This window comes from Saimiri boliviensis, chromosome 10 (genome assembly GCF_048565385.1).
Source record: "Saimiri boliviensis isolate mSaiBol1 chromosome 10, mSaiBol1.pri, whole genome shotgun sequence".
Lineage (NCBI taxonomy): Eukaryota > Metazoa > Chordata > Mammalia > Primates > Cebidae > Saimiri > Saimiri boliviensis.
In genome coordinates this window covers 20,696,063-20,719,121 of record NC_133458.1, presented here as the reverse complement: position 1 = coordinate 20,719,121, position 23,059 = coordinate 20,696,063, and the positions used below count along the sequence as shown (strand labels likewise).

At 35.8% G+C, this 23,059-nt stretch overlaps 1 non-coding gene across 1 annotated transcript; it reads right to left on the bottom strand.

Annotated features, from left to right (window-relative positions):
* Nucleotides 1-8,929: 8,929 nt before the first annotated feature.
* On the bottom strand, nucleotides 8,930-9,033 carry LOC120365516 (small nucleolar RNA U13). The gene has a single exon (XR_005580437.1). It is a non-coding gene; the product is annotated as a small nucleolar RNA U13 (small nucleolar RNA).
* Nucleotides 9,034-23,059: the final 14,026 nt, after the last annotated feature.

Here is a 23,059-nt window from a genome sequence, read left to right as displayed (position 1 = left end):
CTGTGGTATGTTATGAACATAGCAGAACACATGTTGCCTGAAATTTTTCCTACACACTCATTCATATCTGACATACTTTTAATGAAGGATGATGGACCAGTCTGTTTGCTTTATATTTAGGGCAACTAGGGTCCAGTCACAGTACCACAGAGAGGCAAATAATAAATATCATATCCATACTGAATGTCTTTTCTGAGTGCAAGAAGGAATTGGGTTTTCTCTCTTTCTTCCCCAGCTCACTAAAGAGAATACTGAATGCTGCAAGAAATTAAATCGATATAGAGTATTCCCATTCTCAGTGAGTTAGCTCCATCATAAGTCATACTTCATAACCCAGACTAAGAAAGAGTTAACATCCTTCTCGCAGTCTCTCCTCTCTCAATTCCCTGAATAAAGGTTGAGACGCAGCCTTGTTATCTCTGTGGAACCCATTTCATTGTCTCTCTTTAAAAAATTTTAACTCTGAGTTCCATCTGCCACCACTGAACTGGAATATCCTCAAAATGTAAAGCAAGTCCCACCGGGAATTGCCTCAAAGAATAATTTGCCTGATTAACAGCAAATTGCAAAATGAATTTTAACTTCTTTAAGTTAACAAACAAAAGTAAAAGTAAATAAATAAAAAGAGACAAAGTCTTGTTTAGCTTACATAATAGGCATGTCTGAATTTCCTCTTTCTTTATCCACGGAGTAAAAGTACCTGTTGAGGGAACCACAAGAATTCACACTGCATGGCATGGTAGCTCAAAATGCTCCTGAGGTGGGGGTTAGACAGAAGGGCTTTCTAGGGGAACAGCCACATATCTGCTGCATATTGTGAGATCTCAGAGTTCCTCCATAAAGTATCTATAATTAGAATGTTTTGTCTGCCAACACATTTGATGGAAAGGGAAGTGCTCCTTCCCGCTTCTGTGAGCAAGTGGTATGACAATTCAGATGCTTCAGATATGTAAGAGATTTATCGTTTATTGAACAAGTATCAATCGAGTGCCTACTCTGAATCAGAGCCTGTGTTAGGGACTGCTTAAGTTAAAGTGTTTGTAGTACGTAACAATAGAGCTTACCTTTTGGTAGAAGAGATTAACATTAATAAATAATCATACAAAGAAATGCACAATTGCAACTGTGACTAGGGCTATGAAGGAGAGGGCTATGATATACAAGAACCTATAAATGAAGGATTTGTTCTATCAAGAAATGTGAGATTAAAAAAGAGATCCGTAATCCAAGATCTGCAGGGTAAGTAGGGGATTACTACTCCAAAAATGGAAGTAAGATTTAATTAAAGCCAGAAGAGAAATCTCTGTACTTTGTGCAAAAAACTCTTCTGTAGGAGGGAGCATCCCATGTCCTGGAGATGAGAGGATAACCATGCTGGCAGGTGCACAAAGAATGTTAGTGATGAACGTCAACTTTGTCATGTAGAGAAATATTAAGGGGTTTGGTTTTTGTCATTTTTGTTTAGAGATAATTTTAGGCTTATAGAAGAAGTTTAAAGATACTGCAAAGAGTTCCTATATTCTGTTTACTTGGGTTTCTCTAATGTTAACAAATTATATAACTATGATACCTTTACCAAAACTAAGAAATTACTATTGGCATCATATGATTATCTAAAGTAGAGGGTTTATTCAGACTTTAACAATTATCCTGATCCTGAAATAGACAGGGGGCACCAGTAGAAAAATAGATCAAAAAATTGTTTCTCTTGCCATACCCTAATTGAAGAGGACTGGCAAATAATAGTACAAACAAGAGCCAACACCACTGACATTTCAACTGGTTCCACTTTCGTGAATTTGATTGAAAAGTTAAAGCTGAGCAAACTTTCCATTCAGTGAGTGCCAAAACTATTGTGTCCTAATTAGTTGCAGCCAAAGGCAGTGCTTTCAATAAAAATTTTAAACAAATGGGATGAAGATCCCAAAGCATTTATTCAAAGAATTGTAACAGAAGAAAAAAAAATCATGGCTTTACCAATACAATCCTAAAGACAAAGCACAATCAAAGTAATAGCAAGCAAGAGGTGGAAGTGGTCCAGTCACAGTAAAAACAGACTGTTCAAGAGCAAAGGTCATAGCAACAGTTTGGGGGCTGCTCAAGGCATTTTGCTTGTTGATTTTCTGAAAAGCCAAAGAACAATAGCATCTGCTTATTATACAAGTATTTTGAGAAAGCCAAAGCTTTAGGGGAAAAATGCCTGGGAAAGCTTCACCAGAGTCTTTCTCTACAATGACAATGTTCCTGCTCATTATTTTCATAAAATAAGGGCAACTTCGTGAGAGTTTTGATGGAAAATCATTAGGTATCACTTTTCAGTCCCAATTTGGCTCCTAATAACTTCGTCTTGTTTCCTTATCTTTAAAAAAATCTTTAAAGAAAACCCATTTTTCTTCAGCTAATAATGTAGAAAAGGTCTGCTTCAACATGGTTAGATCCCCAGAATCTTCAGTTCTTTAGGAATGAACTAAATGGCTGATATTATCTCTTACAAAAGTGTCTTGAATTTAATGGAGCTTATGTTGAGAAACAAAGTTTATATTTGTATTATATTTTTTATATTTTATTCCCATGTTTCCAAAAATTGTTTGAAGTCCCCTCATAATTCTCAAAACGCAACTGTTATAAAAAACAGAGTGCAGTTAAAAAATTATCAAAGTACATACAGAGACAATTCACCAATGTGGTTGTACAGGTGGCAAATAAATTAATCAAAATATGTTCAGTGTCATTATCCAGTAGGGATATACAATAAGACATCTCTACATACCAATCAGAATGGCTAAAATTTTTTCAAACATGAGAACATACTTTTAAATTCTGATGAGGATAGAGAGAAATTAGATTATGAATATATTGCTGGTGGAAATGTACAACTGTGTACAGTAGTCTTTTGGAAACTGCCTGAAAAATACTTTGGCAATTTATTTAAAAAATAAACATACAACTACGATATGACATGGAAATTGCAATCCTGGGCATTTTATCCCAGGGAAATAGAGTTATGTTTATATATAAACCTGTAAACAAATGTATATAGAAGCTTTATTTGTAATAACCAAAAAATGAAAACACTCCAATGTCCTTCAAGAGTTTAATGGTTAAATAAACTGTACTATATCATGAAATACTATTCAGCAATAAAAGAATATGAATTATTCAAACACACAATCTGGATAACTCTCCAGAAATTCACAGAAAGGGATAAAAGTCCAATCCCAAATGGTCACATTTGTATCATATAATTCCATTTATATAAAATTATTGAAATGACAAAATTATAAAAATGAAGATTAGGGTCCAGTTTAGAAAAATGTCAGGGTTTATAGGCAACACTATTCAGGACATAAGCATAGGCAAGGACTTCATGACTAAAACAACAACCAAAAGTAATGGCAACAAAAGCCAAAATCGACAAATGGGATTTAATGAAATTTAAGAGCTTCTGCGTGGCAAAAGAAACAATCATTAGAGTGAACTGGCAACCAACAGAATGGGAAAACAGTTTTGCAACCTACCCATCTGACAAAGGGCTAACATCCAGAATCTACAAAGAATTAAAGCAGATTTACAAGAAAAACACAAACCCATTCAAAAGTGGGCAAAGGATATGAACAGACACTTTTCAAAAGAAGACATATATGCAGCCAACAAACGTATGAAAAAATGCTCTTCATTGATCATTAGAGAAATGCAAATCAAAACCTCATTGAGATACCATCTCACATCAGTTAGAATGGCAATCATTAAAAAATCTGGAGACAACAGATGCTGGAGAGGAGGTGGAGAAAAAGGAACACTTTTACACTGTTGTTGGGAGTGTAAATTACTTCAAACATTATTAAAGACAGTGTGGCAATTCCTCAAGGATCTAGAAATAGAAATTCCATTTGACCCAGCAATCCCATTACTGGGTATATAACCAAAGGATTATAAATCATTCTATTATAAAGACACATACACATGTATGTTTGTTGCGGTGCTGTTTATGATAGCAAAGACCTGGAACCAACCCAAATGCCCATCAATGATAGACTGGACAAAGAAAATGTGGCACATCTATACCATGGAATACTCTGCAGCCATAAAAAAAGATGAGTTCATGTCCTTTGTAGAGAAACGGATGAATCTAGAAATCATCATTCTCAGCAAACTGACACAAGAACAGAAAACCAAACACTGCATGTTTTCACTCATAGGCGGGTGATGAACAATGAGAACACTTGGGCACAGGGAAGGGAAAAATACTCACAGGGCTAGGTGGGGGGTGGGTAGAGGGGAAGGGAGGGACAGCGGGGGTTGGGAGGATGGGGAGGGATAACAGCTGGAGAAAGGCCTGACGTAGGCGATGGTCAGGGGGTGGATGGAGACAGCAAACCACCATGGCATGTATGTACCTATGCAACAATCCTGCAGGATGTAGAAGTACATATGTACCCCAGAGACCAAAGTACAATGAAAAATTAATTAATTAATTAAATACCAAAAATAGTCAGGATTTAAAAACATGTCAAGTGTGAGAGGGAAGTGGGAATGGGGAAATATAAGTTAGTAGTAGTGATGAACTGTTCTGTATTTTGAATGTACCAATGTTAATGTCTTGGTTGTGATATTGTACTATAGTTTTACACTATGTTGCCATTGGGGGAAACTGGCTTTATGTTACACATAATATCTCTGTAGTGTTTCTTATATATTTATGTAAATATATATTCATCTTAAAGAATATTCTTGAAAATATATGACAGTTGTACAATGGCAGTTGGAAGAACAAGAGAAATATCTTATTGTAGGATTTCTGCATTATACCTGAGGTGGTATGCATTAGTGAAGTACGTTGCAAACCTTAAAGAGCCTATTAAGAAAATTCAGCAATGAGGTATATATAATAAGTTAATATGGAATATGAAATGAAATCATAAATTAAAACCATAAAAAATTTAAAATGCTTTAAATAAAAAATATGTTAGCAGAGATGAAGACTCAGTTTGACAGACTTGGTAGCTAACTCAAAGCAACTCAGGAAAGAATCTGTGAATTTACAAATTTGTTAACAGAAATTACTCAAACATAAGCAAAGGAAAAAAGAAAGTAAAAAACAAAAACAGAGTATCCCAAGTTGTTGAACAATATCAAAGTTTTTAACATACATACATGTAATCCATCCAAAAAGAAAAGGAAAAATAATGAGTTAGAAAAAATATCTGAAAGAATAATGGTTGAAAATTGTTGTAAAAATTACAAAATACACCCAACTACAGATATAAGAAATTTGGGGAACTCCAAGCAGAATAAATATCAAATGCAATAAAACACCCATACACACTTAAAGATACCATATTCCAGTAGCTCAAAACCCAAAGATAAAGAGAATATGTTGAAGGCATTCAGAGGGTTAAATGATACAAGGTATATACAGGAAGAAAAGGGAGAATTTCAGCAGACATCTTGTCAAAAATTATACAAGCCCAAAGTAAAAGGATCACCATGACTAAAGCAAAATACTGTGAACCCCAAATTTTATGCATAGGGAAAATATCTTTAATAAATACAAAAGAAATTGAGATAATTTTAGACAAACAAAAATTGATAATTTATTGCCAGCAGACCTGCACTACAAGAAACCTTTTTTATTCATTGAGCAGTGGTTTTTAGTTCTCCTTGAAGAAGTCCTTTACGCTCCTTGTTAGTTGTATTCCTAGGTATTTTATTCTCTTTATACCAATTGTGAATGGCAGTTCATTCTTGATTTGGCTCTCTTTAAGTCTGTTATTGGTGTATAGGAATGCTTGTGATTTTTGCACATTGATTTTGTATCCTGAGACTTTGCTGAAGTTGCTTATCAGTTTCAGGAGACTTTGGGCTGAGACAATGGAGTCTTCTAGATATACAATCATGCCATCTGCAAATAGAGACTATTTGACTTCCTCCTGTCCTATTTGAATACCCTTTATTTCTTTTTCTTGCCTGATTGCTCTGGCTGGAACTTCCAGTACTATATTGAATAGGAGTGGTGAGAGCAGGCATCCTTGTCTAGTGCCAGATTTCAAAGGGAATGCTTCCAGTTTTTGCCCATTCAGTATGATATTGGCTGTTGGTTTGTCATAAATAGCTTTTATTATTTTGAGATACATTCAATCAATACCTAGTTTATTGAGGGTTTTTAGCATAAAGGGCTGTTGAATTTTGTCAAAGGCCTTCTCTGCTCAATTGAGATAATCATGTGGTTTTTATCTTTGGTTCTGTTTATGTGGTGAATTATGTTTACGGACTTGCGTATGTTGAACCAGCCTTGCATCCCTGGGATGCAATCCTACTTAATCACGGTGGATAAGCTTTTTGATGTGGTGTTGCAATCAGCTTGCCAGTATTTTATTGAAGATTTTTGCATCTATCCCCATCAAGCTACCAATGACCTTCTTCATAGAACTGGAAAAAAACAACTTAAACTTCATATGGAGCCAAAAGAGAGCCTGCATAGCCAAGTCAATTCTAAGCAAAAAGAACAAAGCAGAGGCATCACACTATCAGACTTCAAACTATACTACAAAGCTACAGTAATCAAAACAGCATGGTACTGGTACCAAAACAGAGATATAGACTAATGAAACAGAACAGAGACCTTGGAGGCAACACAACATATCTACAACCATCCAATCTTTGACAAACCTGACAAAAACAAGCAATGGGAAAAGAATTCCCTGTTTAATAAATGGTGTTGGGAAAATTGGCTAGCCATGTGCAGAAAGCAGAAATTGGACCCCTTCCTGACACCTTACACTAAGATTAACTCCAGATGGATTAAAGACTTAAACATGAATCCTAACACCATAAAAACCCTAGAAGAAAATCTAGCCAAAACCATTCAGGACATAAGTGTAGACAAGGACTTCATGACGAGAACACCAAAACCATTGGCAACAAAAGCCAAAATAGACAAATGAGACCTTATCAAACTCCACAGCTTCTGCACAGAAAAAGAAACAGTCATTAGAGTGAATTGGCAACCAACAGAATGGGAAAACATTTTTGCAGTTTACCCATCTGACAAAGGGCTGATATCCAGAATTTACAAAGAACTAAAACAGATTTACAAGAAAAAAACAAACAAGCCCATTCAAAAGTGGGCAAAGGATATGAATGACATTTTACAAAAGAAGACATGCATGAGGCCAATAAACATATAAAAAAATGCTTATCATCACTGGTCATTAGAGAAATGCAAATCAAAACTGCATTGAGATACCAGCTCACATCAGTTAGAATGGTGATCATTAAAAAATCTGGAGAGGATGTGGAGAAATAGGAACACTTTTACACTGTTGGTGGGAGTGTAAATTAGTTCAACCATTGTGGAAGACAGTGTGGCAATTCCTCAAGGACCTAGAAATAGAAATTTCATTTGATCCCATTACTGGGTATATATCCAAAGGATTATAAATTGTTCTACTATAAGGACACATGCACATGAATATTCATTGCAGCACAGTTTACAATAGCAAAGACCTGGAACCAACCCAAATGCCCATCGATAATAGACTGGATAGGAAAAATGTGGCACATATACACCATGGAATATTACGCAGCCATCAAAAACGATGAGTTCGTGTCCTTTGTAGGGACATGGATGAACCTGGAAGCCATCATTCTCAGCAAACTGACACAGGAGCAGAAAATCAAACACCACATGTTCTCACTCATAGGCGGGTGTTGAAAAAGTGAGAACACATGGATACAGGGAGGGGAGCACTACACACTGGGGTCTGTTGGGGGGAAATAGGGGAGGGACAGTGGGGGGTGGAGAGTTGGGGAGGATGGCATGGGGAGAGATGCCAGATATAGGTGAGGAAGAGGAAGGCAGCAAATCACACTGCCACATGTATACCTATGCAACAATCTTGCATGTTCTTCACATGTACCCCAAAACCTAAAATACAATAAAAAATAAATTAAATAAAATACTTTAAAAAAACAAAAACAAAAAACAAAAATGGTGTTAAGGAAGACCAGAATATATCAGAAAAAAGAAAAATTAGATCTGACAGCAAACTAACACAGGAACAGAATACCAAACACCGCATGATCTGATTCATAAGCGGGAGTTGAACAATGAGAACACATGGATGCAGAGAGGGGAACAACACACTCCAGAGCCTGGTAGTGGGTGAGGCGAGGGGAGGGAACCTAGAGGGCAGGTCAATAGGTGCAGCAAACTACCATGGCACAGGTATATACCTAGGTAACAAACCAGCATGTGCTGTACATGTATCTCATTTTTTTAAAGAAATTTAAAAAAAATCAGAATAATAAAAAAATTAGATCTGTACAAAGAAAGAAAAATTTCTGAAAATGATTAATTATAAATGTAAATATAAAAGATGTTCTAAAATGCGTTAATTTATGTAAAATATATTTCTCTTATATATATACATATAATAGCATATATACATATATATAAAATAAATTGTTTTTGGAGACAGTGTCTTACCACTTTGGTGCCCAGGCTGAAGTGCAGTGGCACAATCATAGCTCACTGCAGGCTTGAACGCCCAGTCTTAAGCAATCTTTCTGCCTCCCAAGTAGCTGAATCTGTAGGAAGACACCACAGTACCTAATTAATAATATATTTTATATATTTTATAGAGACAGGATCTTGCTTTGTTGCCCAGGCTGGTCTTGAACTCCTGGGATCAAATGAGATTCCCACCTTGGTCTCCAAAAGTGCTAGCATTACAGGTGTGAGCCTCCATGCCTGGCATATAGAAGATATTTCACAGCCTAACATGTAAATAGGTAACTTCAATGTATTTAAAGTTTATAACTATGAAAAAAATAGCATAGATGACAAAAATAGCACAACAAATAAGAGAGAGAAATCTACTGTGATTTGTAAAAATCTTTTTTTTTCTTTTCTCTTTAATTTTTTTCACATCAAATGGGTAATGTGCTAATGTCATCATAGGATTTAAGAAAGGCACATCTCACACATGAGTTAAAAAACCCAGTCATCACATGTATAAACTGCAAAGTAATCTGTAAGATTCTTATGCTACATGCAAAATCATATAATATTCAAAGATACATTCTAATAAATTAAAGATGCATATTGTAAACCTTAGGATAAAAATCAAATTTTTAAAGAGATATGAATAATAACCTAGAAATGCAGATTAAATAAACTCTTATGATGTAAAATTAATCCAAATGCTATCAGAAAGAAAGAAAAATAAATCAAGAAACGGAATATATAGTATGTTTAGGGGAATCTAAGGTTGGTTCAACATTTGAAAATTATTCAATGTAAGTTATCGTATCAACATAAATAGAAAAACGTTTGATCATGTCAACAGATGGAAGAAAAACATTTAACTTTCAACATTCATCAAGGTTAAAATGTCAGCAAAGTTGGAAGAGAACTTTCTCAACTTGTGAAACACATATGGAAAAACAAAAACAAAAAAAATGCAAGTAAAATTACATAAACAGTGAAAGATTGAATATATTTCCCCTAAAATCAAGAACAAAGCATGAATGTTTGCTCTCACCACTTTTACTTGCTATCTTACTAAAAACTCTAGCCAATGCAATCAAAGCAGAAAAAGAAATTAAAACTTGCAGATTTAAAATGAAAAACTAAATATTCATTTGAAGATCAATGATTGTTCATGTAGAAAATCTCTAATATTCTACATTAAAACACTATTAGAATTAGTGAGTTCAAGACCATGGGATACAAGATATCAAGTATACATAATCTGTTTTATTTATGTGTACTATTATTAGAAATTAAAATTGAAATAAAACATTTTTAAATATTATTAAAAAAGAAGAAACAGTTAAAAATCTTAAAAAATTGTATGATCTATATATGGTAAGCTAGATATTACTAATTAAAAACTCAAAAGAGACTTAAATAAAAGGTAAATGAAAGAAGTCAAACCAAACTATTTGTCCATAATTCCACATTTTTTAAATTCTAGAGAGTGAAACTATTGTTTAGTAACAGAAAGCAGACCAATGGTTGCCTAGAGATAGATTAAAGAAGGCAGAAGGAAACTTTAGGGAGTAATGATAACATTATTTTGATTGTGATGGTGGTGTCACAAGTGTATAAAGATGTCAAAATTAAATCAATCATTTACTTTGACTATGTACAATGTAGTTCATGATATATCAATTATCCTTTCATAATTTTATAAAGTAAGAAAAGCTTTGTTTCTATACAGGTCAACTTGTAAATAGAAACTATATTCATTGCTTCTTAGCCAGAAAATCTTATAAATGTTACATTTGTTAATAAACTTTGAAAGTCAGAATTAATGGAACAAAAATCCAGCTGAAATATTCAAATTTATATTTTAAAAAATTGATCCTACTGTATGCAAAATTCAAAGATCAAATACCTGTGAATGAAAGATGTAATTAAATGAAAAGAAATTGACTTGAGAAAAGGTCAATCCATGGGACATTATTTTGCTGATGTAAAGATGCTACAAGAATAATTAGTCTTCTAGTTTGTGCTCGTAAGCTAACTTTGCCAAAAACCTAACATTCAGTTGTAGCTTGTTTAGAAATAAAGAAAGTCAACTTCTCTTTGATTTTCTTTCTTTCATTGTGAGGTCCCTCTGCCTGGAGCAATAGTGCTTAGCCCTGACTATACATCAGCACAGAAATGACACTTCTAAAAATAAAGATTTCAAATGTGCACCCACAGAGGTTCTGAACAAGTGGGACTGGCATCCAGCTCAGATATCTGGATGTTCAAAATACTCCGTTGGAGGTGATCATGCCCCATCATGGTTGATAACCATTCTTCTTGAAAGAGCAAGGATCCAAAGTCGTTAGCATGTGATTGTCATGCAAAGATAGTCATCCATATTGGGATCTCCAAGGCACTCTAAATTAAAGTTTTGACTCTACCTGAAGGGGTAGAAGCTACTCGTATCTAAATGCAGAACTTGGGGTATAAAAATAATAGCTAACATTTAAAGATTGGGAAGACATTTAAAGACTGGGAAAATATGTGTTTCAATTTTTATGTAATTATTTCATCACAATTTTTATGCTTTGATGTTTATTAAAGAGATTTTTGAAATAGTAACCTAGAATGACCTCTAACTCTTTCTGACCTCCTTTTCGTCACTTCTTTACCCCATTCTCCACACTCCTGTTTCTCACTCTGAGAAACACATCAACAGGAAGTGTGGTCACATGATCCATGGGGCTAATACAAAAGCTTCAGAGTTTAGCTGTTGATATTGAATAAGTGATTTCAGCCAGCTGAATAAGAGGAGACAGTGCTCTCTTTTTGAAAGTAGTTTTATTTATTATTATGAATAAAAATATATCTTCACTTTGATAAATATAGTAAATAATTATTGACTTCTTGTCATTTCTGTATAGTTTCATTATTATACTTTCCTGAAAGTATCATAGAAAAGAAACAATCCCCCATCCTGCCACTACAAAATGATAGTCACAGTCACCATTTTTGTAAATATATTTTTTCAGACATTTTTCCATGTAATTATGAAAACATGTATGAAGCAGATGAAAAAAATAAAGCCAAGCCAAGTGTACCTATTATTTATTTTTCCTTTTGTCTCGTAATACTTATTTTTAAATATTTTTACTAACATTTTTAATTTGTTCATTTTGACTAGTTCCCTTGTTTATCCTTGGTCAATTATTATTTTTAACTTAGTTTATGATTATTTACTAAGAATACCTTTATTGTATAGAGCAAGTACATTAAAAATGGCCTATTCCTGATGTTAAACATCAAGTACATTAAAAGTGGCCTATTCCTGGTGTTAAACATGCCACTAAGACACAATGTGTTCTCATTCGTCTGGCTACTTGTGCTCAAAATTGTATTCACAATATCCTGTAATGCTGTTGTTGTCTGTGCCGTTTCATTTTATTGTTAAGTAGGAGTTCATTGTTGAATCAACCCCATTTTAATTCTACATTTAATATTTTGATAACTATTTCTGAAGGATGAAGAGGAAGGGGGAAGAACAGTCGTTATTACTTCTTGGGCACTCGTTTGCCAAGCACTGAGCTTGGCAGTGTATATGCATTATTCCGTTCTTCCCACAAGGAACCTATGGACAAGAACCTATTGTCAGCCCGTGTTTTATCCTACTTGATCAAGGTGGATAAGCTTTTTGATGTGCTGTTGCAATCAGCTTGCCAGTATTTTATTGAAGATTTTTGCATCTATGTTCATCATGGATATTGGCCTGAAGTTTTCTTTTCTTGTTGAGTCTCTGCCAGGTTTTGGTATCAGGATGATGCTGGTCTCATAAAATGATTTGGGAAGGGTTTCCTCTTTTTAGATTATTTGGAATAGTTTCTAGCCCATGCTTTAAAATGAAATAACTGAGGCACAGAACACATAAAAGACTCGTTTAACATCATATTGCTAAAAGTGACTTATCCTGGATATAAATATAATACTACGTTAATTCACTGCCCCAAAGATTGACAACCATAAAATATTCCCTTTCTAGTCATCTTCAAAGGTGCATGAAATTGTTTGCTTCTACACTGACCACCACTGCAGTGATAAATGATAAAATTTCTAACTCTAGGTTTGTAAATTCAAATCTTACATTGATGGCATTGATAATTTCAATCTGTACAGTGAAGCCACATTTTGAGCATATAATTTCTATAGTGCATTATTCTTTTTCCTTTATTCTGTTTTTCTTTTTTTAATGGTATTAAACAATTTCTACAAGGTTAGTCTTCTTTAAAATTCCAGAGGCAGAGGACTCCACAGTTAGTTCAATACTAATGTCTAAACTAGGGTTGCCAGATTTAGTAAATAAAAATCGAAGGCTGTACAGTTAAATTTGAATTTTAGATAAACAAAGAATCTTTTAGGATATGTATTCCTCGTGAAATAGTTGGGACGACAAATACTAAAATACTAAAAGTATTATTTGCTTTCTATCTTAAATTCAAATCTAATTGAGTATCCTGTATTTTATCTGGCAAGCCTAATCTAAACCAAAACAATATGGTTTTAGAGACTTTCCCGCTGATGAGAGATAATCTTGTGTGTCCCAGGCAAATACAAATGTAAGAGATTATCTCAAATGGTTCTTACTGAGTTTGTTTGTATAAAAAGAACATCTAAAATGTATAATTAAAAATGCTTGCTTCCACCCTCCAGAAATCCTTCTTATTAATCCCCCTTCCAAATACTTTGAGAAAACAGACAGACAAACAAAACAAAACAAAAAAAAGCACCAATCATAGAATGCATAAGGTAGCAAGTAAACAAGGTCTATGTTTCCTACAAGAAAGGGTGCCTTGATAGAAGTAAGGACTCTATAAACATGGGACAAAGTTAGAATTAGTTAAGGAGAATCCCTCTCCTCCCACCTCTGTCCCACTTGCCTTTTCCCAATGGATTTGAATCTTGAAATAAATCTGGAGACAGCAGCCAATAGAATTACTTGCAAGCAGCTATCATGAACTACCCAGAATAAGGAGTTCCTTCTCTAAGTAAGCATAAAACTAGTAAAGATATTAAGAGAAAGCAATTTGAGATTTTCTCCCCCATCAGCTAAAAGTCAGGTAAAGACACGGAGAATGGTTAACTCCCTTCTGATACTAATACCAAAGCCCTGCCCTTCAGAATGATGATAATGCTCTCCTGGATGGCACAGTTATTCAAAGTTGGCATGCCACTCGATGCAGTCTATTTAAAACCTTTTTAGGAGCTTGGATTTTCCCTTCCCTATAATTTAGAAGGCAGAACAGAGAGGCAGTTTGCTCTTAAAAACTATGCAATTGTGAGCTCCTGAACCATTGTCAGACTGACTTGTTTTCCATGGAAAGTAACTCCCTTGATGTATGCCAGAGATCTGTACCCCCAGATTAATGAGAGAGGGTTCACATAATTTGTGCTTAGTTCTGGAACTTTAAAAAGAGTGAAGTGATTGTAATGGAGAGAATAAAGAAAGGGACCTAAGTGGCAGCAGGGGACTTGGGTCTGGTTTCCCTTTTTCGATCTTGCTACACACTAGGGTATGGCCTTTGGTAAATTACTTATCATCTTGGAACTGCAGTGTCCTCTTCCATAAAGTACTGAGGTTTGACTAGATTATTGTAAAGATCCTTTTGAAACTAGAAGTCTATTGCATTTTACATTAGCTTTTGAGTTCCTTTGGGAGTATTGTGTTTTGTTCAATTCTTCCAGCTCTGCCACTGTTTGAGCAATCATCATAAATCACAGGGCTCACTGGCTCTCTAATAACTCTTAGAAATCTTTATGAAACAAGCCATCCTAAGAAATATCAAGGACTGCTGCCTTCAAGGGCTTCTGGGAAGTAAGGTATGCATGTATAATTTTTAAAGGACAAAAATACAAATAAACCACCAAGGTACTGAAGAATAAGGGAAAAAGGAAGAAAGAGGAAACATATCAGATATTTAGATAATTTTTTAAAGGGATGAGTATGAGAAAAACATAGAGGATCATTATATTAGGACAGGGTCAGAACAAGATGCTGTTTTCAAAGAGGGGTGAGGATGTTACAGGAAAAGAATGGAAGAGATTGCACTCACAGAAAGAAATAAGTTCAAGTGTTCATTCTTCTGGGCAGAAGGGCTATATACTTTCTCTAAATATTCTTGAGAAATAAGTAAAGCATGTACAGTTACATACATAACTACCAATTTCCATCCTTGGATTGTTGGTCTACATGACAGAAAAGGGTTAGGAAGGCAAGGTAATGAGTGGCCAGGGGTTTCTATTAAGGAATGGAAGAAATTAGTCATGTGGGAGTGGGGATGCAGAGGAAATGATAGGGAAGAAGAGCAGTGATGTGTGTCTGTATTTCCTGGGAAGATTGAGAAATGGCAACCTACTCAGAAACTCTTGACAGTGTTGGAGAGAGCTCGAGATGTTGAACACCTGAAACAAGGAAACCTTTCTGAGTTATTTTCATACTTTCCATTGAAGGAACAGAAAGACTATCCAATTTGAAAGACACTTGGGTTAGATTTTATAGATTTCTTTTATTATCAGACAGCTAACAGGTACCTGCTTCCTCAAGCTGTGTAGAGGAATAGTTTTAGTCTGAGTTTCAGAGACAGCTAACACCATGATAGGAAGCCCTTCCTTGAGAGAGATGCAAGCTTCATCTGGTCATAAGAAGGAGAGAGATTGTTTTCCTCTCCTTCTCTCTCTACCCAGTAAGTCTATTTGTTTTATATTTTTATTCTCCTGAGAGTAAGAAAACATGATATGAATTTAAAATATATGTGGACACAAAACAGGAGCCCAAGAAAGTACATGATTAAGGAATGGTGAGTAATACAGGCAGTGGAATAAAATAGTGAAGAAAGTCATTGTTTTCTAAGCAGTTATGTCTTAGAGGTCAGTACAGGTGATGAATACTCCTAACTCCATAAGCGTTTTACAGCTGACCTCTTCCAAAGCCCACCGTGTGAACAGAATGACCTGTCGATAGACTCTGCACTCCTGCCTTGACAAACACCATGTCAGATCGGAGAAAGACTGTCCCAAAGCCACACCAGTCCTCTCAACCCCATAATTCAAATGTGTCTGTGCTTATAATTATCCCTCATGTCTGTTTAACTTAACTTTCAGAATTGACAGCCAGTCTCACCAAAAGCTAAGCTACCTGCTTACTAAATTCCTACTTTCTGCAAGATCTGTGTAAAAACTTTCTGAGAAAAGGAAGTGGAAAACGTTGGCCCTAATCTCTCAGTCTAGGTTTAAATAAGGGCAAACATCTACCAAAACTAATTTCTAGCGAAATATGTAAAGAAAACTCAAAAAGAGAATCAAAAAGTTTTGAAAAAAGGAAAATGTACAAACTAGAAACAGCCAAGAGGTAAATTTAAAAAAAAAATGCAATTTGTGTACACATACAGGCATACATTATAATAATTTAGTGTTTGTTATCTATCATATAGTTAAAAATTGAAAACATCTAAATTGGTGAGGGTAAGGCAAGATAAACCCTTTATGCACTGTTGGCTTTGAATGTCAGGCTTCATCTTATGGGCAATCACTGACAACTTCAGGATAGTAGACTTACATTGCCTAAGTGATGCTTTAAAGACTATAATATGGAAGTGATATGAAGGAAGAGGGGACTAAAAGAAGGGAGGGTATATTTGGAGGTCTTGTCAATAGATAAAGGTGAGATAAAAATAACTTTCATTGGCTATTGGGCATGAATTTAGAGAGAAAGAGAAATCTAGGACTTGGTATTAGAATAGAAAATGGATGCCTGGAATTGAATGACATAGTTTTGTTGCTGATATTTGAGTTTGGGGAGTAAAAGATGTCAAACGGAAATGTGAATGTTACTCTAGAACCCTGCTGTGGAAAAAAGGGAGTTTAAATTTAAGTTCTGGGGATTGTTTAATTTGTGTCTTGGTCACTGATTTTTAGACTATAGGAAACACATTTAAAAATCTATATTCTTGCCTATGCATTGAAATAGGATGATCTGCCCAACATTCGCCAACACAAATACACTTCATGAAGATGAGCATCACAAAGTATGCATGTACTGTAAGGAAGAATTAAAGGAAGCTCCCTCTATTCTTCATGTTTACATTGTACAAGTTTGGTTCTAACAAGTAAAACAATATTGGAAGTTTAAATGTTGCTTATTTCATGAGGTAAACTCCCTTTGTTTTAAAAAAAATAAAAACAGCTTTATTCTCATAGATGCTTTCTAATTTACAAAATTGTTCTAAGCACATTGATCCCTTGAATATACTCAACCTTTAAGCTAGGAATACCAAGTATCACAATAGTGTTTCCCATGAAGGGAGTTTAACTGAGAGAGACTCTACTGTGTTTACCCAAAGCCATGTGGCTGGCTGGTAGTGGAGCTGGATTAAGTGCCCAGGTCTCTTTCCATTTACTTACACTGATAACAATAGGCCCTGAGATGCAGTGATTACCAAAGAGTAGTCCCTCATAGATCCTTTCATAAACATCAAGATAAAAGTAAATGTTTTCCAGAAAAAAAAATGTATTTATTTATTGTTGTATTATAAGGCCTATAATTTAATTAGCTATATATCAGTAGCATAGCTGTTGCATATGTCCATCTCTGCAGATTCAGATGATCAGCCAGAAGATATATTTTTCTGTCTAGTGTGTGCAGCAAGGACAGAATCTAGTAGTTATGACTGCTCTCCTAGTCTGTAATATTGCAGGCACAAGCCTCATCATTCTCCTATATCTTCTTTCATTTATCACTTTTTTCCTCCAAGAAGGAGTATTAATTTTCTCTATTTGGATGTATATTATGTAATAATATCTGGAAATCTCAACCATGGCTGTATTTCTTATTATAACTATCTCAAAAATTATCCTTGAAGAATTGCCACATTAGGAGCATTCTCTTTTCACATCCTGAGGTTGGATGCAGCCTATGTGACAGTGGAGATTCCACTGGAGGGATCTCTGGATGTTTTCTGAATGCTTCAAGAGGACTAGTTACTTTGAAAATGGCATTGAATCTTGTATTTGAGTACAGGGAGTGGTGAGGTGTAGATGGAATATCCTGCAATACATACAGTCTTTCTCATTTGCATTAGTTTGGATCTTCTGGGATGCAAACGCTGATGTAGGTTTAAATGGCCATGCTAGATTTACCAGAGGAAAGAGGAGAAGGCAAGAAATTCTTTATACAGGCATGTGGATGTAACATTTTTGGAAGCTAAGAAGCAAGGAAAGAGGATTGGGTTAAAAAAAAAATCTTGGCTATATCACAATTCCGAGAAAGGTTTTGCCAGGTTAGTACAGAGTCTTTTAGTAAATGCCACTAGCTGGAGTGGTCCCACATCTCACTAGCATGGGCCTGTCTTGATACCCCTGCCATTCATCAGGAGCAGTCTTACGGCAGGCACAGATGTTGTGGAAGCAGAGGATAGCAGCCAGAGTCACCAATCAAGTGTGTGCACCACAGAAAGAAACCTGAGAAGTGCATTTTTATAGCTACTAAAAATTGGTTTTATTCATTTTCCTGAAAATTATTGTTCTAAAAATATTTGGTGTCTTAATATTATTAGCTGTTCTCAGTCTGACAGGCCATGAGATTGAAGTGAATCAAGCACTCCCTTTACTGTGCTTTATTGTTAACAATTAACTACAATTATTGTGCATGTCTTGGTTAAATTTACTTTTTGTTTTTGTGTGTTTGTACATGTATACATAAAGATGGATCTCTAAATAATTATGAAACATATCCTTAGTATTTAAATATTTAGTGCATATTCTCTATTAAAATTCAGACTTTGTATAAGCACATTCTACTAACAAGCCATATTGACATCTCTATAGAAGCAGTACTAATTGGTAGCTCCTAGAGGGAAGACTTCCTAAGATCAATAGCATAATGATTACTATTTCCTGTAGTGTTTGTTAAGAACTTTACCAATGAATTTAAAACCAATCAATTATTTTTATTTAATTTTCTACTTGTTTCAAAATGACAGAGAAATTTCTGAGTCATACTAAAAAAGGATGCCTGGTCACTTACAGAAGCAAATCAAGTTTTAAGTAAAGTTTGAGCAAGTGTGTGTATGTGTAAATATTTAAGTGTGTCTCTGCAAATATTTATGCTTATATTAAAATAATATTTAGTCATTAGTAGCTAGATTCATTCTTAATAAAAGAATGCAAATGAACATGGCATAGAATGAAGAAGACCTAAATTTGATAGTCATGCTCTAATAACAAGTGCCCTTAGGTATGTCATTTTAACCTTTCCAACCTTCAATTTCTTCATTTACAAAATGGAAATAATTGAGGAGCCAAGATGGCTGAATAGGAGCAGCTCCAGAGTGCAGTTCCCAGAAAGAACAATGCAGAGGGTGAGTGTTCACTGCATTTCCAAATGAGTTTTCACTGCCCACAGACCAGGGGATTCCCTGGCCAAAAAGCTCCATGAGTTTCCAGCATGGCTGCTTCAGCCAGTGCCACAGGTTGGCACACAGAAACTCGCACAAATCTGGGCGGCCATTTCAAACTCGGAACTGGAATGCCTGAGAGACAGAGCCACCCATTCAACTGAAAGGGAGGGGCTGAGACAGGGAGCCAGGTGATATGGCTCAGTGGTCACCACCCCTACAAAACAAGCAATATGAAACGCTCTGGATTGAGAGTTTTGCAGCAAGCACAGCTGGAGCCAAGACAGTTAAGCTCAGTAGGGTGAAGGGCGTCTGCCACTACTGAGGCAGTCTGCCAATACCAAGGCAGTTGTAACTGCCTCAAGGAAGTTCACAGAGCAGCTGAGCAGAGCCTGCAGCAGCTCAGCAATGCCTCTGCTGGCAGACTGTGAATGGACTATCTCCAGGCAGGGCAGGGCATCCATGAAAAAACACAGCAGCACATCAGGAATTTATAAATAAAGCCCTACCTTCCTAGGACAGAGCACCTGGGAAAAGAGTCAGTTATGAGTTCTGCTGCAGCAGACTTAAATGTACCTGTCCAGCAGCTCTGCACAGAACAACAGAGCTCCAAGCACAGCACTTGAGCTCCTATAAGGGAAAGACGGTCTCCTCAAGCAGCTCCATGACCCCTGTATATCCAAAGACACCTCATAAAGGAGAGCTCAGGCTAATATATGGCAGGTACCCTTCTAGGATGAACATGAAAGAAGAAGAAACCTGCAGCAACCCTTACTGTTCTGCAGCCACCATAGGTGATCCCTAGGCAAGCAGGATCTAGAGTGGACCTCCAGCAGTCCTGCAGAAGAGGGTCCTGACTGTTAGAAGGAAAACTAAGAAACAGAAAGAAATAGCTTCAACGTCAACAAAAAGGAGATCCCATCCAAAAGTCACCAATTCCAAAGACCACATGTAGATAAAGGCACAAAGATGAAGATGGGAAGAAACTGGTGCAAAAAGGATAAAAACACCTAAAACCAGAATTCCTCTCCTCCTCCAAGGTATTACAACTCCTCATCAGCTAGGGAAAAAAGCTGGATGGAGAAGGAATCTGATGAATTGACAGAAACAGGCTTCAGAAGGTGAGTAATAAGAAACTTCTTAGAGCTAAAAGAACAGATGCTAACCTAATGCAAAGAAACTAAGAACTTGAAAAAAGGTTAGATGAAATGCTAACTAAAATAAACACCTTAGAGAAGAATATGAATGACTTGATGGAGATGAAAAACACAGCACAAGAGCTTCGTGAAGCATACACAAATTTCAATAGTGGAATCGACCAAGCAGAAGAAAGGATATCAGAGATTGAAGACCAACTCAATGAAATAAAATGAGAAGGCAATATTAGAGAAAAAAGGGTGAAAAGAAATGAACAAAGCCTACAAGAAATATGGGATTATGTGAAAAGACCAAATCTACATTTGATAGGCATATATGAATGTGATGGAGAAAATGAATCCAAGCTGGAAAACACTTTTCAAGACATTATCCAGGAGAACTTCCCCAACCTAGCAAGGCAGGCCTACATTCAAGTCCAGGAAATACAGAGAACACCACAAAGATATTCCTCAAGAAGATCAACCCCAAGGCACATAAACATCAGATTCACCAGGGTTGATATGAAGGAAAAAAATCCTAAGGACAGCCAGAGAGAAAGGTTGGGTTACCCACAAAGGGAAGCACATCAGACACAATGGATCTCTTGGCAGAAACCCTACAAGCCAGAAGACAGTGAGGGCCTATATTCAACTTCCATAAAGAAAAGAACTTTAAATTTAGAATTTCATATTCAGCCAAACTAAGCTTCATAAGTGAAGGAAAAATAAAATCCTTTATGGACAAGCAATTGCTGAGAGATTTCATTACCACCAGGTCTGCTTTATAAGAACTCCTGAAAAAAGCACTAAACAAGGAAAGGAACAACCAGTATCAGCCACTCCAAAAACGTACCCAATGGTAAAGACCATTGACACAATGAAAAAAATGCATCAACTAATGGGCAATCATCCAGCTACCATCAAAATGGCAGGATCAAATTCACACATAATAATATTAACCCTAAATGTAAATGGGCTAAATGCCCCACTCAAAAGACACAAGCAGACAAATTGGATAAAAAGTCAAGACCCATTGGTGTGCTGTATTCAGGAAACACATCTTACATGCAAGGACACACATAGGCTAAAAATAAAGGGATGGAGGAAGATTTATTAAGCAAATGGAGAGCAAAAAAAAGCAGGAGTTGTAATCCTAGTCTCTGATAAAATGGACTTTGAGCCAATAAAGATCAAAAGAGACAAAGAAGGGCATTACATAATGGTAAAAGGATCACTGCAACAAGAAGAGCTAACAATCCTAAATATATACACACCCAACACAGGAGCACCTAGATACATAAAGCAAGTTCTTAATGACCTACAAAGAGACTTAGACTCCCACACAATGATAGTGGGAGACTTTAACACTCCACTGTCAATATTAGACAGATCAACGAGACAGAAAATTAACAAGGATATCCAGGACTTGAACTCAGATCTGGACCAAGCAGACCTAACAGACATCTACAGAAATCTCCACCCCAAATCCACAGAATACACATTCTTCTCAGCAACACATTGCACCTACAAAATTGACCACATAATTGGAAGTAAATTACTCCTCAGCAAATGCAAAAAACGGAAATCATAACAATCTTTCAGACCATGTGGCAAACAAGTTAGAACTCAGGATTAAGAAACTATCTCAGAATGGCACAACTTCATGGAAACTGAACAACTGGCTCCTGAATGTCAACTGGATAAATAATGAAATGAAGGCAGAAATAAAGATTTTCTTCAAAACCAACGAGAATGAAGACACAACATATCAGAATCTCTGGGACACATTTAAAGCAGTGTCTAGAGGAAATTTTATAGCAATAAATGCCCACATGAGAAGGGAGGAAAGAGCTAAAATCAACAGCCTAGCATCAAAATTGAAAGAGCTAGAGGAGCAAGATAAAAAATAAAAAACCAAAAAAACAAAAAACAACTCAAAAAAAAAAAAAAAGCTAGCAGAAGACAAGAAATAACTAAGATCAGAGCAGAACTGAAGGAAATAGAGACACAAAAAATCCCCTCAAAAAATCAATAAATCCAGGAGCTGTTTGTTTGAAAAGATCAACAAAATAGACCACTAGCCAGATTAATAAAAAAAGAGAGAAGAATCAAATAGATACAATAAAAAACAATAAAAGGGACATCACCACTGATTCCACAGCAATACAAACTATCATCAGATTACTACAAACAACTCTATGCACATAAACCAGTAAACCTGGAAGAAATGGATAAATTCCTCAACACTGGCAGCCTCCCAAGCCTAAACCAGGAAGAAGCTGAAACCTTGAACAAACCAATAACAAGGGCTGAAGTTGAGGCAGCAATTAATAGACTACCAACCAAAAAAACGTCCAGGTCCAGACAGGTTCACAGCCGAATTCTACCAGACATACAAAGAGGAGCTGGTATCATTTCTTCTGTAACTATCCAAAAAGAGGAGAATCCTTCTCAAATCATTTTATGAGGCTAACATCATCCTGATACCAACACCAAGCAGAGACTCACTAAAAAAAGAAAACTCAGTCCAATATCCATGATGAACATAGATGCAAAAATCTTCAACAAAATATGGCAAACCAATTACAACAGCACATCAAAAAGCTTATCCATCACGATCAAGTAGGCTTCATCCCAGGTATGCAAGGCTGCTTCAACATACACAAGTCTATAAATGTAATCCACCACATAAGCAGAACCAAAGACAAAAACCACATGATTATCTCAACAGATGCAGAGAAGGCCTTTGACAAAATTCAACAGCCCTTTATGCTAAAAAACTTTCAATAAAATAATTATCGAAGGAACATATCTCAAAATAATAAAAGCTATTTATGACAAACCAATAGCCAATATCATACTGAATGGGCAAAAACTGGAAGCATTCCCTTAGAAATCTGGCACTAGGCAAGGATGCCCTCTTCCACCACTCCTATTCAATATAGTATTGGAAGTTCTAGCCAGAGTAATTAGGCAAGAAAATAAAGGGTGGATATTCAATT